This window comes from Aedes albopictus, chromosome 2 (genome assembly GCF_035046485.1).
Source record: "Aedes albopictus strain Foshan chromosome 2, AalbF5, whole genome shotgun sequence".
Classification (NCBI taxonomy): domain Eukaryota; kingdom Metazoa; phylum Arthropoda; class Insecta; order Diptera; family Culicidae; genus Aedes; species Aedes albopictus.
The window spans coordinates 211,276,200-211,300,888 of NC_085137.1; the positions used below are offsets into that span (position 1 = coordinate 211,276,200).

The 24,689-nt window shown below is 43.3% G+C and overlaps 1 long non-coding RNA gene across 2 annotated transcripts in view; it reads left to right on the top strand.

Moving 5' to 3' along the window:
• Positions 1–17,029: 17,029 nt before the first annotated feature.
• LOC115264953 (uncharacterized) overlaps positions 17,030–24,689 on the top strand; it is a 480,170-nt gene continuing 472,510 nt past the window's right edge. For both annotated transcript variants that reach the window (XR_009997626.1, XR_009997625.1), the window contains exon 1: positions 17,030–18,347. This is a non-coding gene — a long non-coding RNA (uncharacterized LOC115264953). The remainder of the gene's footprint in view (positions 18,348–24,689) is intronic.

The window sequence follows — 24,689 nt, forward strand, 5'->3', positions numbered from 1 at the left end:
ACGGAAGCTGGAAAGTACTTACAGGCTTATGTGCCTGAGGGTTGCGAGCGCGTACCGTACCGTGTCACACGACGCTCTCTGCGTCATTACTGGTATGGTGCCTATCAGCATTCTTATCAGTGAGGACATGGAGTGCTTCGAAATGCGCGGCACAAGAGGCATACGCAGGACTGTCAGGATGGCCTCTATGGTCAAATGGCAGCGCGCGTGGGACAGTTCCACCAAAGGAAGGTGGACCTATAGGTTGATACCGAGGGTAGATAGTTGGATTAATAGGCGCCATGGGGAAGTCACATTCCACCTGACACAGGTCCTTACAGGTCATGGTTGCTTCCGACAGTATCTACACCGTTTCGGGCATGCGGATTCTCCCGAATGCCCAGTGTGCAATGGTTTAGAGGAAACGGCGGAACACGTTTTGTTCGTGTACCCGCGTTTTCGCACAATGCGTGACCGCATGCTTGCCACATGCGGGGAGGACACAACTCCGGACAACTTGGTCCAGAGGATGTGTAGGGATGAGTTTGGCTGGAACGCCGTTTCAACGGCTATTACCAACATCGTCTGGGAGCTACAGAGGAGGTGGCGCGTGGACTCGGAGAATGGCTAGTCCATATGCAGTACAAGAGGTGGTCCAGGGGTTCGGAGTCGGCTTCGTAGGTCATACCGGTGCCCTGCGGTCGAGATCGACCCTTACAACGATTAAGTGGCCGCGGAGAGGAAGTCCCGGTAATGGTGCTGTCGTGGCGTCGGTCTACTGGGTTGGATCCGAGCCCGCGGTTGGAAAGGGGTCCCCGGCAAGGGTCGGGGTAGGTGAGATCCTGCTGTCTGCAACCTACGGGTGCATCTGATAGGGCCTGAAGGGTAGTGATACCCTTCCTTACGGGCAGGTCAGATCGGGTTGCACGTGGGCATCAGTTCTTGATGTCCGCTCAGCAGTAGGGCGCGGGCGGGGTTGACCCTGCTGTCTGCAACCTACGGATGCATCTGATAGGGCCTGAAGGGTAGTAATACCCTTCCTTTGCGGGCAGGTCAGATCGGGTTGTATGTGGGCATCAGTTCTTGATGTCCGCTCAGCAGTAGGGCGCGGGCGGGGTTGACCCTGCCCGCCTTCCGAGGACAAAGGGAGTGGCGAGGACCACTCGGGAAACTGGCTAAGCGCCAGCAGGCTACCGTGATGGACACTCCAGAGCGAGTCATCGATGTTCGTTGCTGCTAGGCTACGGCAGCTAACCTTGAGGGTGCGATATGCACTAGCCCCTCTCTGAAGCAATACCTTCTTGGTGGTTCCGGAGAGACGTAGGGTTTGGCGACCATAGGAATGTGTTTTAGTGGGTCGATGAGAGAGTAGTCCTGGCTTCTACCGGCATTGTAGAAGACGGCCTCAACCCCACACTACCCTAACCTTCCTGTTAGGGTGTCTGATGAGCAGATTTATCCCCCTATGGTTTAGAAGGAAAAAAAAAGCCCCGAGGGGAACTTTTCTCGAATCACCCGTTGCACTTTTCCAATTTTTTCAAGTTCCGAAGGCAGGCTCGTATCAGTTATCTCCGGTGGCAAATCAAACACACGAATGTATCGCATATTGACGCCCGCAATAGTCAACCGCACTTCTATTGATTGCCCATTTGAATAGGCGAATCTTCTAGCCTCTGTGTTCTTCCGCAACGATTCGTCCATGGCATCCCGCGACACGAACTTCACGAACAATGAACGATCATGTGCCGTTTTATATGCAGTTTCCATCTGCTGCAAGTCAGTGTTCAGCGTCTTCAAAAAAGCGGCGATTTCCGCCCATGAGGGCCGTGGGCTACCCGGCGGGAAGCGAAACTGCACCACGTATGTGGCAACCCTAATCCCACCTAATGCATTTGACAGAAGCCAACATCTATCGTGTATCCACAATGGAATCCTTTGTGGATACACAAATGTTCACATACAACATGTTGGATTCTTAAAAATGGCGTCTTCGCACCCAGGTGAACTGCACCGTATTTACGAACGTTTTGTTCATTTCAGTCATTTCTGGTGCTTTCCTACGACACCACCAACAAACCGACGGTATGATCGACCGACACACAAAGCAAAGCGATAGGCGATATTCAATGCCTAGCAGCACAAGCCGGAGGCGAAAAAACTACCTGAGCAAAGAGCACAATCCGTCTGCATCGAACAACAGCAGCGATAGAACTGATATTGGTTAAGTTGGAATAAGTTTAAGGTGGTTTTTTGGTGTTTTTATGGAGAACGTTATAAACCTGAGAACTCTAGAGTTACGCTTTTAACTCTTGCTTGAGTTGAAAGTAATTTAAGACGATCTTATGGTGATGTTGAAAAATTGATGATGCAAGAATTAATGACGTTTTCGTAGATTTCATCGGAAGCCATGTTGAGAAAACTCATGCTCTCGTGACTTGAATTAATAATTTTGAAGATTCTCCCATTGCATTATTATCGGAGCGCTTTGCAATTTTCGGAAGTATCTTGCAACATATATACGATAAATTTCGCTTGGCAGTGGTCAACCTTGATACACTACGGAAATATTCCCATTTCATGTTAGAAACTAATACCGATTATAATGTTGTATCATTGACTTCCTGATGCTTTTTCCCGAGTCAATTTAACTTTTCCTCCAACATAAAAGCTGCAGCAGCAAACAGAAGCTGTCAGAAGCAGTCAATTGTATTATCGTTTTATGGTGCACTCGGAGAGCTCTGCAAGAAGATACTAATTCGCCTAGAGGACAACTTGTGAAGTAAAACAGATTTTAAGAGAATCTTGAAATCAGTTCTCCAAGACTAGCTTAGGATGGGCCTTTTTCGTCTTATGGCGGGTTTATGGTTGTGTTGACGTAGTTATGCAGAGTAATTTGGTTTATGCTTGGTTTTAAATAATGGGTGTTGAAGAATTCTTCAAAAGCATTATACATTTAATTTTGTTATTTGGGGTAAGTCTTTTGAGTGTTTAATGGACATCATCAGATCAGGTGGAATCATCTAGACTATTATGGTGTTTAAAATCTAACAGCTTCAGAATTTGAAGTTTCTGTTTTGGCTATATAGAGTTATATTGCATAATATATTATACTTACTGGAGCTCACATAGTATAATCATAGACAATGACATAGCTTAGGGATATTCAGAATCGTCACTCTGTCTTACAATATATTACATGAAGTCTACACAGTACGACTGTGTATCTTTTTTTCGTTGCTTTAAGTTACGGAACATTACCAATCGTAATAATTGTATCTAATTCATTTATTTAGCCTTCCTTCCAGATGCTTAGGTTCGTCGTAGATTATACAGCGAGCTCGTGGTTCATGATTATGTATGGTTAGTCTATATAGCGGAAAGTAATTTTGATATACATGTTAACTGGAAGTTCTTAGTTGTAGGGAAGTTTAGTAATCCTGAAATATCTCTAACTTGATCTCTAAGGTATTTTGGAATGGCTCTGTGTTTCACAGAAGTTCACGGATCTGGGTGGGTTAGACTAGGTAACATTACTTTCCATAGCACAAACAATGACTTCAACGAATGCAAATTTCAAAAGATGAGTTTCATAAAAGTTTGTACAACTTTAAATGTTTCAAAGGTACAGAACAATGCCTACCAGAATATTAGTAAATAGACTCTATGATATTTCCCCGAATTCCATACCCCGAATGACATTACCCCGAATCCCATTACCCCGAATAACTCATTTCCCCGAATTCCATTACCCCGGATATTTTTTTAACTATAAATTTCTCATTTTCCAATACGAAGGAAAATCATGACGTTCATCCCGGAACAAACTAGTTTGGTTGATAAAACTTTATTCTGCATATTCTTTTGCAGTGAGAATATCCAAGCATATGATCTCCTGGGACGCTTTGAACAGATCTCTGACCAGTATGATTAAAAGAACAGGCAATAACAGTATAACTTGAAAGAACAGCCTATGATTAAAAGATGGAAAAATCTCTGATAAAAATAATAACAGTTGCGACGCCAACAAATTGCTTAAATTGATGATTAGAAAGAATAGCCTTTGTTTGAAACAAGGATACATATGTGATGACCACATAGTAGTTAGAATGTCCTTGAATGAATGTTCTTTGGTAGTAAGGTCCGAGAGAACAACATATGCTAAAATAAGGAAAATTGTTGTTGAAAATGTGGTGAAACACTTGGTGTACCGTTAATTACCCATGGCGGGTCTCGAGGTAGGCTTGTGGATAAATCATTCGGATATTGGGCCATTCGGGGAAATGGATCATTCGGGGTAATGGATCATTCGGGGTAATGGAAATCGGGGTAATGGAATTCGGGGTAATGGAATTCGGGGAAATGTCCTAAATCCGTATAACGTTACTATCTAAAATGAAATCACCAGTGGTTATTTTATCAACAAAGTTTCATAACATTAAGAAAGACCCATAATATCCCAAAAATATACAACAACGCTTATTGTTCCTCGAACTACTTTGGAAAGTACAGTTGATCATATAACACTATTTAACGTAGTGGCAAAAGCTATTACACGTGTGGACACGAAGCTATGTTCTCCGGAGTAATTTTATTGATAGTTTGGAATATCTCAGAGGTATCTTGAAATGACTAATGAATAAAAATGCCAGGGGGATTACAGATAGCAGTTGGATGTGTAATGTTACAGTCATTGTGAGACAGTTTGGGCAACCCTGGTTGTCCCAAATGTTTATAATTATATCTATTATACTTGATATTGGTCCAGACCGTGGTTGATTATGCAACGGAGGACTCGAAGGACTTCACTATAGGGCAGTTTGGACGCCAAAATGTTTGGGATAGGCAATCAACATGCTGTAACTTTTCATAGAGTTTATCAAAAAATCTCTAATTATGACAGTTTGTCAATCCATTATATGTGCATCGTTCGTACTAATTTGAGCTCGATTGATTGACCTTTCGCGAAGCTAGAACCGTTCTGGTAAAACACAATTTTTCAGACAACTTATTTTTGAACTGTCATATTTCGGAAACCAATGAACCGATTTAAACAAAATTTTGGACGTTCATCAACAATATACTACTGTTCCGTTTAATTCCACTAAGAGTTTGCATCCTTTGACAGATACGTATTTCGACCTCAACTGAAAAGCCGTCTTCAGTGTCTTGTCAAGTCGAGTCAAGTACAAGACACTGAAGACGACTTTACAGTTGAGTCGAAATACGTATCTGTCAAAAGATGCAAATTCTAAGAGAAAAATCTGATTGCTCAGGCACAAGAGAGCATGAAACAGAATGATATGCGAAGGTTTTACGAAACTGTCAATGGCATGTTGAGAAAAACAGCGCCTTCTCTCTCGATATGTGCTGACGAAGGAACATGATGGGAACAACGGTGGCTGCCATTCGGAAACAGCACTTCGAGGAATTGTTGACCAGTGCAATGTTCCAATGTATCAAGTGTACAAAGAAGAAATTATTATGAAAGTATATATTACGACAGATTTGAAGATTTGAGAAATTGCGAAAAAGATATTCAGCAGGGAAATAGGAAGAGGTCAGTGACTTCGAATTCGATGCACGCGATGGACGTTTGACGTTTCGTAGGTACTCTAGAATAGTTTATCTGCGCGCAGATAATCATCTTTTATTTGTATCTCCATCTAACAAACCCAAAAAAATTACTTTGTGTATTTGTTTCTTGAACTGCACTAGGAAGAACCAACTGTGATTATCCCATTACTGCACGAGCGAACGTATAATGCGTCCCGTTGTTGCCTCAGTTAGCCACGACCACGACCATCACTAGGAGATAACACCGAACAAATAATTGCATCTGAGCCGTAAACGCCACTTTGATGTTAATTTGATCATTGACTTCTGGTATCGCTTCATGTATTACTAATGACCGCACTGCTGCTGCTGTTGGCTGCTGAAGTGACGTACTCTACCATCGGTTGCATGCTGCTCCGGTATGCTGTTCTACCCAGTCGAAGTGATAACAACGACAAACCGAAAAGACAATGCTCATTTTCAGATCCATCGTAGTAACGGAGCGCGATAGGCAGGAGGCGGTAGGAGAATGTTGCGAATCCGTAGGAAGATCGTTGGCTTATGCGGCTTGCTCACCTCGCCTTGAGTCTTTGCTCTGGGCAGTGGTTCTCTAATGGAGGGTGATCACCGCTCGTACGATGTCAATTTGTAGTGTTTTATTGTAGAGAGACTTGATTTATTTATGAAACAATTAATCTAATCATTTTTATTCATCTGAATATGTCACATACGTACATTTCATTACATATATTTATTTGCTAATCATCACATTTAAGATAAGACATAATCTACAAACGTGCTCAACAATATTCGGTTGCGGTGGCTGCCGCTCTCCATCCTCGGTCACGCCAGTTCATGCTTCACCTGGTTAACCCATCGTGCTCTCTGCGCTCCACGCTTTCTTGTGCCAACCGGATCAGTCGCGAACACCAACTTTGCAGGGTTGTTGGCAGGCATTTTTGCAACATGCCCTTCCCTTCGTAACCTTCCGGCTTTGGTTATCTTCTGGATGCTAGGTTCACCGTAAAATGCAGCGAGCTCGTGGTTCATTCTTCTTAGCTACGTCATTCCCTTGCAGACCGCTGAAGATCGTCATTAGCACGCGTCGCTCGGAAAATTCCGAGTGCTTGTAGGTCCTCCTCGATCATAGCCCATGTCTCGTGTCCGTAGAGGACCACCGGTCTGATTGGCGTTTTGTACATTACTACCTAGACGTACCCGGTCGAGTTCGGCTCCGCCTGCCAGCATGTACTTTGTTTTGGACGCATTCACCACCTTCGCGTGTGGGCCACTAATCCAAATATTCTGGCGATAATGTCCATGTCGTTCGCAAAGCACACAAATCAACCGGATTTTGTGAAAATCGTTCCCCCACTGTTGAGCCCGGGGAATCACACCTTCCAACGCGATGTTGAAAAGTAGGCATGAGACTCCGTCACCTTGTCGCAGTCCCCGGCGAGATTCGAAGGAACTGGATAGTTCACCCGAAGCCCTTACGCAGTTTTGCACACCGTCCATTGTTGCTTTACTCAGTTTAGTCAGCTTCCAGGAAAGCCGTTTTCGTCCATGATTTTCCATAGCTCTGTGTGGTTGATAAAGTCGATTAACAGGTGATGCGTTGGGACCTGGTTTTCACGACATAGTAACTTCCTCCGCTGCCTTGATTCATCGTGCCTACATTCTCTTCGCCGTTCAGGTTCTCGTCAAAGTGCTGCTTCTATCTCTCGATCGCCTCACTTCCGTCCGTCAAGAAGCTCCCGTCCTTATCCCTGCAGATTTCGGATTGCAGCACGAAGTCTTTGCGGCTCCGCTTTTTCCAGGCGGCGCTTTTTTCTCCTGGAAGAGGCGGGTCTGCTGCTTCCGCTTCTCTCTGTATCGCTCCACATTCTGTCGGGTTCCATGCTGCCGCATTACCGCCCGCGCTGCTCCTTTCGCCTCCAAGACCGCTCTGCACTCCTCGTCGAATCAACCGTTTCGTCGACTCCGTTATACGTACCCGAAGCAGGCAAACAATACTCCTATTCAATCCACCAACACAATATTTTTATGCAGTTTTTTTTTCTGCGGCCTTCGTAACTCCAGTAAAGTGCAAATGAAGACATAACTTGCGGTGCTAAGACACCGGTCCTACCGGGCTGCTCTATACGGTGACGAGACTTGTTAGTTGAAGGAGTTCTACCGGAGAGTGTTTGGTATTTTTGAACACCAAGTGCAGCTGATGTGAACAATTCGGTGGTTTAAAACGACATCTGGCGGTCCCGAGATGAACTAGCCTAGGCTTAAAAATCTCGTTAATAAAGACAACAAAAATCGGGCGGCTTTCCGTGAATTAAAGACTTTATACCAAGTGTAAATTTTAGAATATTATTAATCTAATATAACATGGCATGCTGAATTAGGCTGGTTACGTGACACGGGTGCCAGAAGAATGACAGGCGCAGATAAAAGTCGGTAAAGGACAGACATAATCAGACGAGTGCCGCAACAATTGCGTTGTTGACAAGCACACATGCTCGAGGCATGACACATGAGATTAGCATTTGAGTTTTACTGAAAGTATCAAACACCGGGTTCAGAATGTTACCTAGACAGGGATTCTCCTTACGATAGTAAGGTTTTTGGACTAAAATGACTTGCGCTGTATTCTGTTGCACAGGTTTATGGCTTAAACTTAAGGCTTATCGATGGTATTCTTCTAAATGGTATTCTTCTTAATGGAATATTAAAGAATGGATCATCTCCACAACTTCTCTGAAAACAATAAACTAAAATATTATGTAATACTCAACAGATTTACTTTTAAGGACAGACTTGTTAGAATCCCAACATGGCCGCCACAATGGCCGACTTTGGCACCTACTCACGATTTCGAGGGCACAAATCTCTTCGTAAACAAAACCAGCGCACCTGATCTTTTTATTTTGGACTTATTACAAGTGAGCAAGAACAGAATAATAGAATACTTTGTTGAGTAAAGCTTGCTTCTTGAGAATTGTGCGTTTGAAGTTTTGATGCACTGTTGAAGCGGGATGTTAAGAAGTTTGTCCTTAAAGTACTGGCCTATAAATGCGATAGGTGGATATGAATTAGGGTATTGGTTTCCTTATTAAGCATGTGCCACCCATTTTCATTATACGAATCGTAATCGCTTGTTTTAGAATAGGATGAATATGGGAGCGTGAGATTACTGATGGCACTTATACTGTTTGGATTGTAGAAGCACCTCGCAGCTTTTTGTCTAACGAAGCTCAAAACTAAAACAACAGTTTTATTGGTCAGATATAGTTTGTGGGATTTCATGTAAACTTACAATAGTCTTCTCACAATCTTCAAATTCGCGGTCTATCCTGAGCAAACCCTTCTTATGAGGATTTATAGTCCTTTTAGATAAATATAAAATTAGCAAATGGGTATTCCAATAAGGGTTAAGTTGAGGATACCTATCGAACTCTGGCAATTCAGACTGCTACAGTTCACTTGCAGGAATATGTACAGCGTAATTTACAAGTTCTGAGGAAAAATACACTAAATTGGTTTCACAATTGTGGTATTACATACGAACATACTTTTAAGAATTTCCCTTCACCCAATAACAAATTATATAATCATTTGCAGCATCTCAAAACATTAGATCAATCGTCATTTCATCACGTTTCACGTTTGCTACCTACACCTTCTGTCGTTATGCGTTGACAGCTAGTTTCTTTGTACCGGCGAGTTCACCTGTTCGTGAACCAGTGATGCTGGAACACATACCCTAAGTGGTTTTCTTTAGATGGAAGCAAAAAAGATTATAAATGAATCCAATTAACGAATATATGAAAAACAAAACGAAAAATGCTTGGCTAACGCCAATTTTCCATTGAATAATATTATGTCATCCACCTACACTAGTTTACAGCATTTTTGAACTCGTTAAGCTGATGATCATTTTTGGTGTAGAATCATGCCCTGAGTTCGAAAACGCGAAAGAAAAAAAATACAGTAGAGCGGAAATTTTTTCGACTTTCCATACAAAGTTGATGATTTGAAATCGATTTTTGTTCTACTTTTAATCAAAGTCGCTCACTTCACACATCTCATTCTTCGTAACCAATGCTCCGATTGAGCTGATTTTTTTACTGTAACTCGCCTACATATAATATGTCAAATAAACGTTGACAAAGAATTTTTATTTTTTTTCTTATTGAAAAAATACTTTTCTTCATATAATTTTAAAAAAATTGCTGAAATTTAAGGAGATCGTCCCCCCTAAAACTTGCCAATATCTTGAATTTCAACAATCTGACGCAAAACCTGAATTCAGATGATAAAATTGTATTATATTCAGCTTTTAATTTGTGGAAAAAGATTTAAATTGTTTGAACAAAACGCAACATATTTGAATTTTAGTAAATTCCATATTTTAAAAAATTGTAAAACTCAAAATTGAGCTAAAATTCAAAAACTGTTCCACTTAAAATTTTCAAAAGCACGGTTCCAAAATCAGCGCTAAATTGCGCTTCAAAAATTTTGGTCGTTGACAGAATTTTACGACTTTCGTTTTATTTTGTAAACTAGTGCTATTAACACCTATGTGCCTGAGCCTCATTTTGCACCCAATTTCAAAACTTCAAAAATCTGATTCTCAGCCGTTTCTCAACGCAAGATAATGAAATTTTGACAGTTGATCACAAAATCCTTCTAGTTTATGTAACCGGGATCATGGTTCCGGATTTTTTCCGTTTATCCGGATTTATGGTCGGGGGTACTGGGGTAACCTCCTTATCAGATAGAGGTGAAACCTATTATTTGCCTTCGAAATCTAGCTTGCGGCATATCAAACTTCATGATTTTGCAAAACAAGAGCATTGGACAATGTTTCTAGAAATTTCAGATTCAAATGAACTGGATAGCTCACCCGAAATCCTTACGCTGTTCTGCACACCGTCCATCGTTGCTCTTATCAGTCTAGTCAGCTTCCCGGGAAAGCTGTTCTCGTCCATAATTTTCCATAGCTCTGTGCGGTCGATACTGTCGTATGCCGCTTTGAAGTCGATGAACAGGTGATGCGTTGGGACCTGGTATTCACGGCATTTCTGGAGGATTTGCCGTACGGTGAAGATCTGGTCCGTTGTCGACCGGCCGTCGATGAAACCGGCTTGGTAACTTCCCACGAACTCATTTACTTTAGGTGAAAGACGACGGAAGATGATCTGGGATAGCACTTTGTAGGCGGCATTCAAAACGGTGATCGCTCGAAAGTTCTCACACATTAACTTGTCGCCTTTCTTGTGGATGGGACAGATTATCCCTTCCTTCCACTCCTCCGGTAGCTGTTCGGTTTCCCAGATCTTGACTACTAACTGGTGCAGACAGGTGGCCAACTTTTCCGGGCCCATCTTGATGAGTTCTGCTGCGATACCGTCCGTACCAGCCGCTTTGTTGTTTTTGAGCTGGTGGATGGTATCCTTAACTTCCCTCAGCGTGGGAGTTGGTTCGTTCCCGTCCTCTGCTGCACCAACATAGTCATTTCTTCCGCTGCCTTGGTCCTCCGTGCCTACATTCTCTTCGCCATTCAGGTGCTCGTCGAAGTGCTGCTTCCACCTTTCGATCACCTCACGTTTGTCCGTCAGGAGGCTCCCTTCCTTATCCCTGCATATTTCGGCTTGCGGCACGTAGCCTTTGCGGGATACGTTGAGCTTCTGGTAGAACTTGCGTGTTTCCTGTGAACGGCACAGCAGTTCCATTTCCTCGCACTCCGCTTCTTCCAGGCGGCGCTTTTTCTCCCGGAAGAGACGGGTCTGCTGCTTCCGCTTCTGTCTGTATCGCTCCACATTCTGTCGGGTTCCATGCTGCAGCATTACCGCCCGCGCTGCATCCTTCTCCTCCAGAACCGCTCTGCACTCCTCGTCGAACCAATCGTTTCGTCGACTCCGTTCTACGTACCCGATAGTGCTCTCGGCTGCGAATGGCCATGTTCTTGGAGCATGAGCATGAGCATGAGCATGAGCATAGATGACCGCACAATTCGTAGTTGCTACTCCGTGATTGACCAGAGCAATCGAAATTGCACAAGGAACCAATGAATAGGGCTTGGGACTAGCTTACTATTCTCAATGTACACAGGTCGAGAGCTCTCAACTTTAATAAGGTCAATAACGGCGCCGGCCACGTCCTTACGGTCATCGAGGATGGAAGGGAATGTTAGTAAGACAAACGTTGTTAAAAAGACCGCGAATCGCTGCATCTCCACGTTTGTCTCAGGAAGGAATTTTTTGTTAGTAGGGTAAGGTACATTGTCAGTCCGGGAGTCACCTATGGTTGGTGATATGATTTGACAATGGATCAATATACACAAACCGCCGTTAACAACCGACCACTTTTCGACGCAAGAACTAGCCAAAAAGAAAATTCTATCGCGCGTCTCCACTCCACTAGGGAGCAGAAACCTTTAGTCTATTCCACACAGAAATACACTGAACGCGACTCACTTGTCGGCGCCCGGATTTTTTTCTCGACCGGCGAACCCGAACTAACATTTTTCACTCTTTTGTGTAAATGCAAAAAATGAAAGAAAATATTTATTATCAACTAAAAGTGTATTGGAAACTAGCGCCGAAGGGAAGCGAAAAATTCGGAACCGACTCAACCACGGCGCGCGCACACTCGTCCCGTCGTCGGAGCCCCGCAGAGAGAAGAGAAAAAAAATCGCAAAAATCTAGCAAAGCCAGCGCGCGAAACTTTGCTGCTGCCGAACTACCGCACACTGACACTACTGACTGCTTGGCGTCCCGTCGTCGGTGCCCCGCAGAGAAGAAAAACAAATCGCAAGAATCTAGCAAAGCGAGCGCGCGAAACTTTGCTGCTGCCAAACTACCGCACACTGACACTACTGACTGCTTGGCGTCCCGTCGTCGGTGCCCCGCAGAGAAGAAAAACAAATCGCAAGAATCTAGCAAAGCGAGCGCGCGAAACTTTGCTGCTGCCAAACTACCGCACACTGACACTACTGACTGCTTGGCGTCCCGTCGTCGGTGCCCCGCAGAGAAGAAAAACAAATCGCAAGAATCTAGCAAAGCGAGCGCGCGAAACTTTGCTGCTGCCAAACTACCGCACACTGACACTACTCTGGTGGATGGTATCCTTAACTTCCCTCAGCGTGGGAGTTGGTTCGTTCCCGTCCTCTGCTGCACCAACATAGTCATTTCTTCCGCTGCCTTGGTCCTCCGTGCCTACATTCTCTTCGCCATTCAGGTGCTCGTCGAAGTGCTGCTTCCACCTTTCGATCACCTCACGTTTGTCCGTCAGGAGGCTCCCTTCCTTATCCCTGCATATTTCGGCTTGCGGCACGTAGCCTTTGCGGGATACGTTGAGCTTCTGGTAGAACTTGCGTGTTTCCTGTGAACGGCACAGCAGTTCCATTTCCTCGCACTCCGCTTCTTCCAGGCGGCGCTTTTTCTCCCGGAAGAGACGGGTCTGCTGCTTCCGCTTCTGTCTGTATCGCTCCACATTCTGTCGGGTTCCATGCTGCAGCATTACCGCCCGCGCTGCATCCTTCTCCTCCAGAACCGCTCTGCACTCCTCGTCGAACCAATCGTTTCGTCGACTCCGTTCTACGTACCCGATAGTGCTCTCGGCTGCGAATGGCCATGTTCTTGGAGGCGGCGAAATCGATGAGGCGTAGGCCATTTTCGGGCGCTGAACTTTCCAATCGTCGGTCTGAATTTCTCCTCCTGCCCTACCTGAGCGTTTAGATCCCCTATGATGATCTTGACGTCGTGGTTTGGGCAGCGGTCGTACTCGCGTTCGAGCTACGCGTAAAATGCGTCTTTGTCATCATCAGTGCTTCCGGAGTGAGGGCTGTGCACGTTTATTATGCTAATGTTGAAGAATCGGCCCTTGATCCTCAACCTGCACATTCCCAGCTCACGTGTGTTGCCGCAACTCTGGTAGATGGTATGATTACCTCTAAACGTTCGCACCATAGATCCTGTCCAACACACCTCCTGCAGCGCTACGATTCCGAACCCGCGGTCCTTCAGTATATCGGCGAGTATGCGGGTGCTCCCGATGAAGTTGAGAGATCGGCAGTTCCACGTACCGAGCTTCCAATCGCAAGTCCCTTTTCGTCGTTGTGGTCGTCGCCATTGTTATCGGTTCGCATTCTTCTCTTGTTGATTTTCCGGTGCTAGTCTTTTTTACGGCTGGCTCGCAGGGCCTGACACCAACCCACTAACCCAGGGAGCTGGGCTTACCTTCCCGGAAGCTACGGGTTCTGCATTGGCATTTCCTCCAACTACAGTGCTAAATAGCTAGGCTCGAGCGCCAGTCTTCGCCGGGGGTGGTGTTTTTAATGGGCGCCTAGGAGATAATATTTTACCTGAGCTTCCACCCCCATTGTTGGACCATGTTTCAAGAAATTTCGGATACACTGGCCACTTCTCCGGATGTTCCGGAAACCTAGTGCCCCAGGGAAGTGGCCACTTTCTGATCGGTTCTGAAGCCTAGCTTGCGACATATCAAACTTCATGATTTTTCAAAACAAGAGTATTGGACCATGTTTCCAGAAATTTCAGAAATACTGCCCACTTCTCCGGATGTTTCGGACTCAGGCGCCCCCAGGGAAGTGGCCATTTACTGATTGGTTCTAAAACCTAACTTGCGACATATCAAACTTTATGATTTCGCAAAACAAGAGTATTGGACCATGTTTCCAAAAATTTCAGATATACTGGCCACTTCTCCGGATGTTCCGGAAACCTAGTGCCCCCAGGGAAGTGGCCACTTTATGCTCTGTTCTGAAACCTAGCTTGCGACATATCAAACTTCATGATTTTACAAAACAAGAGTATTGGACCATATTTCTAGAGATTTAGGATAAACTGGCCACTTCTTCGGATGTTCTGGATCTTGGTGCCCCCAGAAAAGTGGCCACTTTCTGACCGGTTCTGAAACCTGGCTTGCGACTTTATCAAACTTCATGATTTTGCAAATCAAGAGTATTGGGGCATGTTTATAGAGATTCTGGATGTACTGGCCACTTCTCCGGATGCTCCGGAAACCTGGTGCCCCCAAAGAAGTGGTACACTTCCCTGGGGTTCCAGGTTTCCGAAACATCCTGAGAAGTGGCCAGTGTATCCGAAATCTCAAGAGGCATGGCCCAATACTATTGTTTTGCAAAACCTTAAAGTTTGATATGCCGCAAGCTAAATTTCAGAACCGAGCAGAAAGTGGCCACTTCCCTGGGGGCACCGGGTTTCCGGAACATCCGGAGAAGTGGCTAGTGTATCCGAAATCTCTGGAAACATGGTCCAATACTCTTGTTTTGCAAAATCATGAAGTTTGATGTGTCGCAAGCTAGGTTTCAGAACCGGTCAGAAAGTGGCCACTTCCCTGGGGCACCAGGTTTCCGGAACATCCAGAAAAGTGGGCAGTGTATCTGAAATTTCTGGAAACATGGAGCCCCAGGGAAGTGGCCACTTTCTGATCGGTTCTGAAGCCTAGCTTGCGACATATCAAACTTCATGATTTTTCAAAACAAGAGTATTGGACAATGTTTCTAAAGATTTCGGGTACACCGGCCACTTCTCCGGATATTCCGGGCCCTGGTGCCCCCAGGGAAAAGGCCACTTTCTGACCCTGATTTTGCAAATCAAGAGTATTGGGCCATGTTTTGCAAAATCATGAAGTTTGATAAAGTCGCAAGCTAGGTTTCAGAACCGGTCAGAAAGTGGTCACTTTTCTGGGGGCACCAAGATCCGGAACATCCGAAGAAGTGGCCTATGTATCCGAAATCTCTAGAAACATGGTCCAATACTCTTGTTTTGTAAAATCATGAAGTTTGATATGTCGCTAGCTAGGTTTCAGAACAGAGCAGAAAGTGGCCACTTCCCTGGGGGCACTAGGTTCCCGGAACATCCGGAGAAGTGGCCAGCATATCCGAAATTTCTGGAAACATGGTCCAATACTCTTGTTTTGCAAAATCATAAAGTTTGATATGTCGCAAGTTAGGTTTTAGAACCAATCAGTAAATGGCCACTTCCCTGGGCGGGGGCGCCTGAGTCCGCAACATCCGGAGAAGTGGCCAGTGTATCTGAAATTTCTAGAAACATGGTCCAATACTCTTGTTTTGAAAAATCATGAAGTTTGATATGCCGCAAGCTAGTTTTCGAAGGCAAATGATAGGTTGCACCTCTATCTAATAAGGAGGTTATCCCAGTACCTCTGACCATAAATTCGGAACAACGGAAAAATCCGGAATCATGATCCCCTGGTTATATAAACTAGAAGGATATTGTGATCAACTGTCAAAATTTCATTATCTTTCGTTGAGAAACGGCTGAGAATCAGATTTTTGAAGTTTTGAAATTGGGTGCTAAATGAGGCTCAAGCACATAGGTGTTAACTACCACGCGCCTCCACCTACTCATTCCAACTGCTGGAAGTAATTCTCTGGAGTCCCATGGTATTGCATTACCAGCCAATGCGCAAAATACTAGCGGGTGTTTTGCCTCCTGTAATTTTCCAGTACCATTTGGTATAAATAAAATAGCAATTCTACATGCATCCTGCATACAATAATCCTACATATGAACGATTTCTAGGTGTAAAAAGTAACTTGCTTGCCTGACTGGGTAATTTTGTTTACAAATTAGCCTTGGATGGTCATGGGTTTGATTCCCAGCCCCGGCACTTGCAATTTTTCGTCAGTTGCTTTTCCCCCGAGAGCAACTGGCACTGACCCTCTTCTGAGCCCCATGGCTCAAACGGACCCGGATACCTGGACATCGACGAACTGCTACTCATAATGGACCCCCAATCGGACTGGAAAGGAACAACGGCCATCCATCATCATCCTTGTGCTCATCATTCTACTAGGTATAAAGTAGAAAAAAGTGAAAGCAACAGAAAGTCAACCAGTTCGATAAAAGTAGAATAGAATCTAGGCGCTGTACAAATTGTAAGTGCAGCTGTCAATTGAAATTGCTCACGTAGTGCCCCAGTGGACAATAGAGCTGTAAATTAGGTTAAGTGATTAAGAATAATAAAAAAAAAATTAGCCTTATTTTTTTAAATAAATGACCACGTTTACGTAGACGGGGTTGTATGCCCCGCTTTCCTCTACTCAAACATGTTAGAGTACGATAATGCATAGAACATTTTTGTTGCTAATGGAAGTTTATAGCATTCGTTTCTTTTGTGAATTAGTGTTATAAACGGTACAATGAGGAAAATGAGATGACTATGGGTATTGTTATGAATGCAAATCATTTCCCTACATGATTTGTAACAAGTTTTAATACTAAGACTTCTTTGCCATCCTAAAATGCCCCTAAATTACTTTCACTTTTGTTAGAACATTCTTCAAGATATTGAGTGTGGGGTGCATTTCCGGATTCTGAAACTATCTTCATTTTTGTTCCATCATATTTCCATCAAACTGCATTCGCTTCTTCCGTGGAGCCGCGACCCAGAATTTGAGAAACGACTGAAGGAACGCAACCGCGCGCGCACCCGAGAGAGAGCATGGGATTGAGAGCAGTTTACCAGCTGAGTCAGCACCTCTGCCGCCGTCGCCACGCCACCGCCCGCTTATGGCCAACGAGCGGAGCGACTATCGACGACGACGAGCCAAGCAAGCTCAAGCAAGAAGAACCGGCCCGGGGGAGATACAACTCGAGCCGCATGCCGCCTTCGTCAGTTCTGCTTTCCGTTCGAGACTGTAATGAGCGCATGCTGAAGTCGCTCCCCGTAGTTGGGTCGCTGGTGTTCTGAAAGTTCGCGATACATCGCGCCGTCCGTCGTTCTACTCTGTACCGGGGGTTACACGTCGTCAACTGTTCCAGCCATCACATCCCCGCAGTAGAAGATTCGTGACTGGAATTGTTTCGCGTTCTGCCGCGGTTACCTTTGTTCGTGGCGTGGCCGTGTGTGTGAGTGTAAACAGTGGCCGTCTATAGTTGATTCTGTTATGGTCTCGTGTTCTGGAATTTGAAGCCACTTGTTCTACGGTGCTGCGGAAAGTTTACTACTTTCGAATACCTACCAACAAACCCCAACCGTTCAAGTTATATCATCTGCCTAAAGGTGGAAGCGAACGGCAAGTTGTTGCATTCTGTGTGTACGGACGGAAGGTCCGTTAGTTGTCCACCAGTCAGTGTGTTGTGCATCGTCATTTCCTGCGTTCTACACAAGCGATAGCTCCGTCAGAATAGAGAAGAATCAACGCAAAGCGCTTGTCGCGAGCGATCAACAGAAGATCTATCTCGTGCTAATTGAATCTCAAACCTTTCGCAGTCGAGGTTTTCTGTGCATCGCGCGCGCATAATCTCCGCACCGTGTAAATCGATGAAAACGCGTTCTCCTCGCTCCGGACCCAGCGCGAATGGATTGATGACATTGAAACGGGAACGTGAGTGCAGATGATTTTGGAAGGGGGCAACCATTCTGTAGGTAGTGGAAAAGTGTCTACGTGTGTGTTGGTTTAGGAGAGCACAGAGTAGTTGCATTTATCGGTGACGACGTTCGATCTCGTTTCGCCGGATTGTCACTGCGCCGCCGGCCAGCAAGCGAGTAACTTGAAGCATTCAAATCCATATCGAAAGTGCGGACAGGCATTTTGCCAATTAATGTGGCAACTCTTAGCAGGCTTATTGCACAAGTAATCGTATGCGTGACACAACCGCCACCGCCATATAGGAGCTCGACGCGCGGATAAAACCATTCAGGCGATTCAGACTATAAACGGCCTCCGAAGGAGATTGTTCGATTGGATATAAATTTTTATCAGAAGCAGATGCAATTTTTTGGTGCGGACCCGTTTTGGACGAAAGGTATAGTTCTTTGGGAAATCCAGGGAGCAGTATTATTGTTTTATATTATTTCGAGGCTACATTTGGAATTACCCATTAGGGTAAACAGGTATAATATGCTCACCTTAAGCAGAAATGGCAATATATCTAAAACTGGCACCTTATTCCATCTATTGTTCACTGCAAATCGTTGTTCCTAAAGTGTTGCATGCGAACTTTGCCTTTGTAGGGGCGGCTATGGTAGCTTTGGAACGTTTTTCGAAAACGTTCCAAAATTTGCCTTTTAAATCAAACGGGGCAAAACACTCCATTAAAAGAAAAATGTCCAGCCACCTGATAAAACTGTCCCAGGGGATAATTCCACCATATGCCTATCATATGAGGGTCTTTTAGCAAGTGTTTAACTGCATAAAAGTTGCAAAATAACACAGGCGAACAGAACTAGCATCGTTTGCGATGAAGTCAGCTTACAAGAGGTAAAATATTACGCGAAAAGCCTCGAGTTCAGACTTTTTGATATTTTCATTGCTTTTCTGTACCAATGAACTAACGGACCAGCTTGATGGCAATTATCAATTATCACGCATGCCAAAAGCGCTAGAATCGCATGAAAATTAAGGGTGGCCCTTTACCCTATATGCATGAGGTTTCACTGCACATTGCAAAAGTGCACCGAAAATTTTGGCGTTATTTGTAAATCAATGAATTGACGTAATGAATGATAATCAGAACGGCATCTGACATCTGCACTTTTGATTTAGGTTAAGGTTGAAGGATTCGTCATTGACATAACCGTCATCATTGAAATTTCAAAAGCAGTTTTCTCGCTCAAATCTGAAATGTTTCAATTGAAAATGTATTCACTGCAATGCATTCTCCACGCGGAATGCAGTGAATACATTTTCACTACGGAAATTTCAGTTATGAACGAGAAAACTGCTTTCGAGTTTTCAATGATGACGATTATGTCAATGACGAATCCTTCAACCTTAATGAAACCTGTTATCAACACATTTTCGACGCCGTTTAGTTTCTGACAGACTATATTACGCCAAGGGCTGAAAGTCTCTTTGATAAAGATAAATCAATCAACTATATTACTGACTATAGGGTTTTGACCCCATTTCCGGCACTACATGAAAACAAAATTGTGCATTACCTAAATTCACAACGAAACGACCGTTGTTTTCCACTTCTTCCATTTGAGTCAGATACCATATTGCGTGAATTTGTTGTTAACAGTGATTGTTGTGAAGATTTTCTGCTGGAAAGTTGGTTTTGAACGAGTTTACTGCACCTAGTCCAGCACCAATTGTCGGCACCAGTGCCGAACTTTCAGCAACATCAAATGGGAAATCACTTCGGCACCCATCTTTGTGCTGACGAAGTGTACCCGTCCGCATGTAATAGTTGTTTTGAGCACTTGTGCGGCTTCAGAGTGAACGTGTAGCTCATTGACTGTAGATCCCGTTGCGGAAATGTTGCGGGAAATGATTACCTACGGAAGCGTGTTTAGAAAATATGCGGCAAGTGATATATTGATCTGATTTACTGTGAGGTGCCGGGAATTGACGCGGGTGCCCAGTAGTTCAAAACCCTATTACCGTAAAACTTGATAGGAGTTCTTTTAAATTTAAATTTAAAAAGAGATCAACTTTAAGAGTTGAACTCTAAATAACGTACAGAAACTTACTTTCCCTCGTCTTGCAACGCTGCCTCGAGATTCTGCGAATATGCTGTGGATCGCCAGTTGCTTAAGTCGCTTTTTTATTTGTATTAGATTTTTAGCCCCAGGTTAGTTCATCTCGGGACCAACAGTTTACTTCCCTTCCCCGAAGGAAGAACTCACATTTTGCAAGTTTGCCGGGAGTTGGATTCGAACCCAGCTCCTCGGCGTGATAGTCAAGTGTTCTAACCATCACACCAGGTCCGTTCCACTCAGTTGCTCTAGTTTGTACCATGGCGATAACCGGTACCGCACATTTTCCCTGAAACATTTCCCTTAAGATTTAATTTTAAGGTGTCTTCTACCTGGAAAACTATAACGATTAAAGGACTTAGGAATACTTTCTTTTCCATGGGAAAAACGGCTGGCGTAGATAATGTAAATGCAAAGGTAATACAAGACTGCTTTGATGTCATCGGCCACATGCTCACCTGCTAACGCCTCCTACACCTTCCATTTGCTGCCGTAAATAGTAAGATGGAGCCGCCTGGTATTTCATTAGAATTCAAAGCGGAAAATGCCAGAGGTATTGCCCCACCTCAAGGTGCGTTTTGCCGTCAACAGTTTTTCAGTACCCAAAACGTAACACTTTTTTTTTAATTGTTAATTTTCGGTAATTAATTAATTAATTAATTAATTCGGTAAAATTTATATCACGCGGACCAAAACGCAAGACACCCATAAAATCATCTTAATCTTAGTTATAGGGCCATGTTTGCTTAGAGGGTGCATACTGCATATTACCCCACCTTCCCCTATATTGGAACGGTATACACGTGGACTTCGATTAAAGATATTAATACTCACTAATTATTGAGAACTAGTTCCGGAAAACCGGAACATCCGAAAAATCATTTTTCATTGTTGCTATGTGCTTGAAAATCCACAAATGTTTTTCACTATGTATTTTTTTTGCATAACTTCTCTGCATACTTCTCTTAAATGAGAAACATCTTGCTTAGGACCATTTTTGAAGGGTTCTAGTCAGGTCTGGCCAACGCGGAAACGGTTCCACGGATCCCGGAACGTGGTCAATTGTGTAACGACAATGCACTTCTTATACTTTTCGCTCCATAACCCGGCGTTACATGGCTCTACCTTTATGAATTTTCATGTCTGATACACACAAAAATAATCATCATTTTTTTCTTCTTCTTGGCGTAACGTCCCAACTGGAACAAGGCCTGTTTCTCATCTTGTGTTCTATGAGCACTTCCACCATTTTTCCCTTTGAATTTCCTCTGCCAATGACCATTTTACATTTGTATATCGTGCGGCATGCATTGCGCACGAAGATGCTGTAAGCCCAAGCATAATGCTGTGGCTATAGCGGCCCCAAATAAATAGTCATTGGTTCCGCAGTGACCATCTATATTGTATTGCTCCCAGATTCGTACAACAAAAGTAGGGTTTCGTCGATCTTCATCATTTATTTTTACTGTGATGTTTATTAGCATTAGCATTAGCATTAAGCGAGTCGCACAAATTCGTACACACTTAGAATAAATTACAGTATTCGGTGAAAAAAATCACCGAAACTGGTCTGTAAACAAGCAAACTACAGTATTACGGCGAAATCGATGAAATTGCAGGAGACATTCGGTGAAATCTAAGAAATCGCCGAAGAACCGGTGAAATCAGACAAATTTACAGGAGACCTGTGAATATTTTACCGAACAGATCGGTGATGGGACTATTTTACCGTACTACTGTAAAATGCGTTTGACAGCCACGCCGGCAGCTTCGAGCATCAGTTCTATTAGAATTTGCGCATCATCTCCAAGCAAGACTCTCTTTTACAGTGGCAGCAAGTGTGGTTCCAGATTAGGGGCTGTCCATTAATTACGTAAGGGAATTTTTGCGATTTTTCGACACCCCCTCCCCCCCTTGTAAGATTTTTTGTATGGAAAGCCAAATATTTTTGTATGGCGCGTAAGATTTCTCAAACCCCTCCTCCCCCTATAAACCCTTACGTAATTAATGGACAGCCCCTTAGAAAGTCATGTTTTCAATCCCATCATCGACGTTTTTTATGAAAATATTGTTTTTTTGTGCTCGCATAAAATCGCCGTAAATTTGTAAAATTAACCGTACGTTCAGTGATATTGAGAATTCATTTGTAAACAAACATACCGAACGTTCTGCGATTTTTACGATAAATTTGTAAAAAGTACCGAAAGTTCCGGTAATTTTTAAAGATGCATTTTCCTGAGATTCGCAGTACGTTCGGTGGTTCGAAAAATCACCGAACTTTTTACCGTACGTTCAGCTGTTGAGATTACGGTAAAATTTTACCGTAATCCGTCAGTTTTTCTAAGTGTGTAGGTGGTACAGTCCTATAGACCGCTGTTATGTCTGAACCAAAGCACAAAGATTTGAGCTAATCTCTGACTCTTAGACAAGACTGATGCAATCCTCCAATGGTCGAGCACTGTCCTAGCCACGTCCTTGCGACTGCTGAGGAATGGGAAAGGATGGTTAGTTTTGGACATCTATGAAAAATGTAGACAACTCTACGATCTCTCAGGCCTAGGTGTCACGGGAATTTGGGTGTTGTTAGTGGAAGGGTAAACTCCAAAGGATACGCTTGGTTAACGTTCAGCCACACCATTGTTAGACTGCTTCGAATCAGTTGTCTGCCCAATTCATCCTGGTTTCCTCGTCATCTTGTTGGCATTTGGTTGAATTACTAGATTCTTTGGTTGATAATCTGAAATATAAAATAATATTAACATCGTACGCGAAATAAGGTACATATTAGTGATACGCTCGCCACAGTTACATATTTTTAAAATATTATTTATATCGTACGATACGTTTACCTGAATCCTGCTGAAATAAAATGTTAATTAGCAGTACATTGAAACACAAATACTACAAAACACAAGGAAAAGAGCATCAAACTTAGATCTTGGAATATTTAAAAATACGGTAAATATCAAGATCAAATTTGATTTGGTAGATCTTACACCGCAACGCACCATTCTAAGGTTATCTACCCACGTTACGGGGAGAAAGACCTCTCAATTTAAATGAGTGTGTTTTTGCTGTGATGTTTAGGGCACAAAAATGAACATGATGATCCCGACCTTTCCTGGCCACCAGAGAAACCCGAATGGCAGACAATTAAACGTTCCATAATAAATACAAAATTTCCCATAAATAATTCGAAAAGTCCCAGTGAAGAAACAGGGGTGTAAGCAGTAATAAATAACAAAAGTTCCATAAACAAATAGAAAAATGCATAAATAAATCAAAAGTTTCCATAAATAATTGATTTTTGAGAAATTAAAAACGTCAAAAATGCAATGAATAAATCAACTGTTGCAATAAAAAAAGACAATTTTCCCACCAAATAACTTCGAATTTTTCATAAATAAATCCGATTTTTCCATAATAAATTAGAAAATTCACAATAAAAAAATATCGAAAAAGCAATAAAAAATTCAAAAAATGCAATAAAAAATGACGAAATTACCCATGAAAAACAAATGCAGAAAAGTATGAGACAGTGAAATGCTGAATCGCACTTATATGACTGAATCGACTGAAAAGCTTGCGCAACTATGATTGCAATTTACCGAGCAATTGCTTGCTGTCCGAACTCGCTATCGCTCGTCGGACCTAAAAAAAGGGATAACATCTATGTTTGCATTATACCGGGCAATTTCTTGAATCTATGGTTTGCCTAGAACCGAATCGATGCAGTTGCGGTGCATCGGATATCGGAAACTTCGGCGGCCTTCTGCCGCCTCAGTTCCTCAATCCTCTATGCGGCTTCGCCGCATGGTCTATGTAATTTTTGGCTCAAAATGCATTTACGTTTATTGCTCGTTTTTCGACGGTTCTATAACATTTACCCGAAAACCATTTACCCGAAAGACATTTACCCGAATGACATTTACCCGAACGTCATTTACCCGAATGCGACAAATACCCGAATGCGACAAATACCCGAATGCGACATTCACCCGAATGCGACATTTACCCGAATACGACATTTACCCGAATGCGACACTTACCCGAAAAATAAAAAAATGTGTACTTGATCCCCATATGGCTGTCACAATGCTATTTTAATCAAAGGATTTTTTGTATTCTTTTACGGCTCCATCCAATTAGCCCGAACGTCAATCCGAATCAATCAGAAGGTCGCCCAAAAAATGCAAAATTAGCTACTTATATACACGATCACAAACTGGCAGCTGTACCGCAAGTATTATCCACTTCTAAGATTTGCCTTCTTTTTAAAATAGGCTGTTCTTTCGAATTTACATTGTCCACCCTTAAACTGTTGGTCGGCTGGTACTGGCTAAACTGGTAACTTCTCCATATAATGTATTCATTCTTTCCATAAGAGGCAACTTTTGCGAGTTGGAGTTGAAATGTTATTTAGTTTGTTGCGGATGAACTACTAACTCCATAGGAGACCCGTGAATCCATATTTCTATCTATATCCTTTAGGGAACTATTATACATATCTATCGGGGTGATGACCCATTCGGGGAAATGGCTGTTGGAATTATGTCCTATTCGAGGTTATGATGGCATTCGGGGTAAAGGGGTAGAGTTTCTTTAACAGACATAGTATAACTGTGTTGTTTGGTGGCCAAACTATTACCTATCCTTCGGAGATT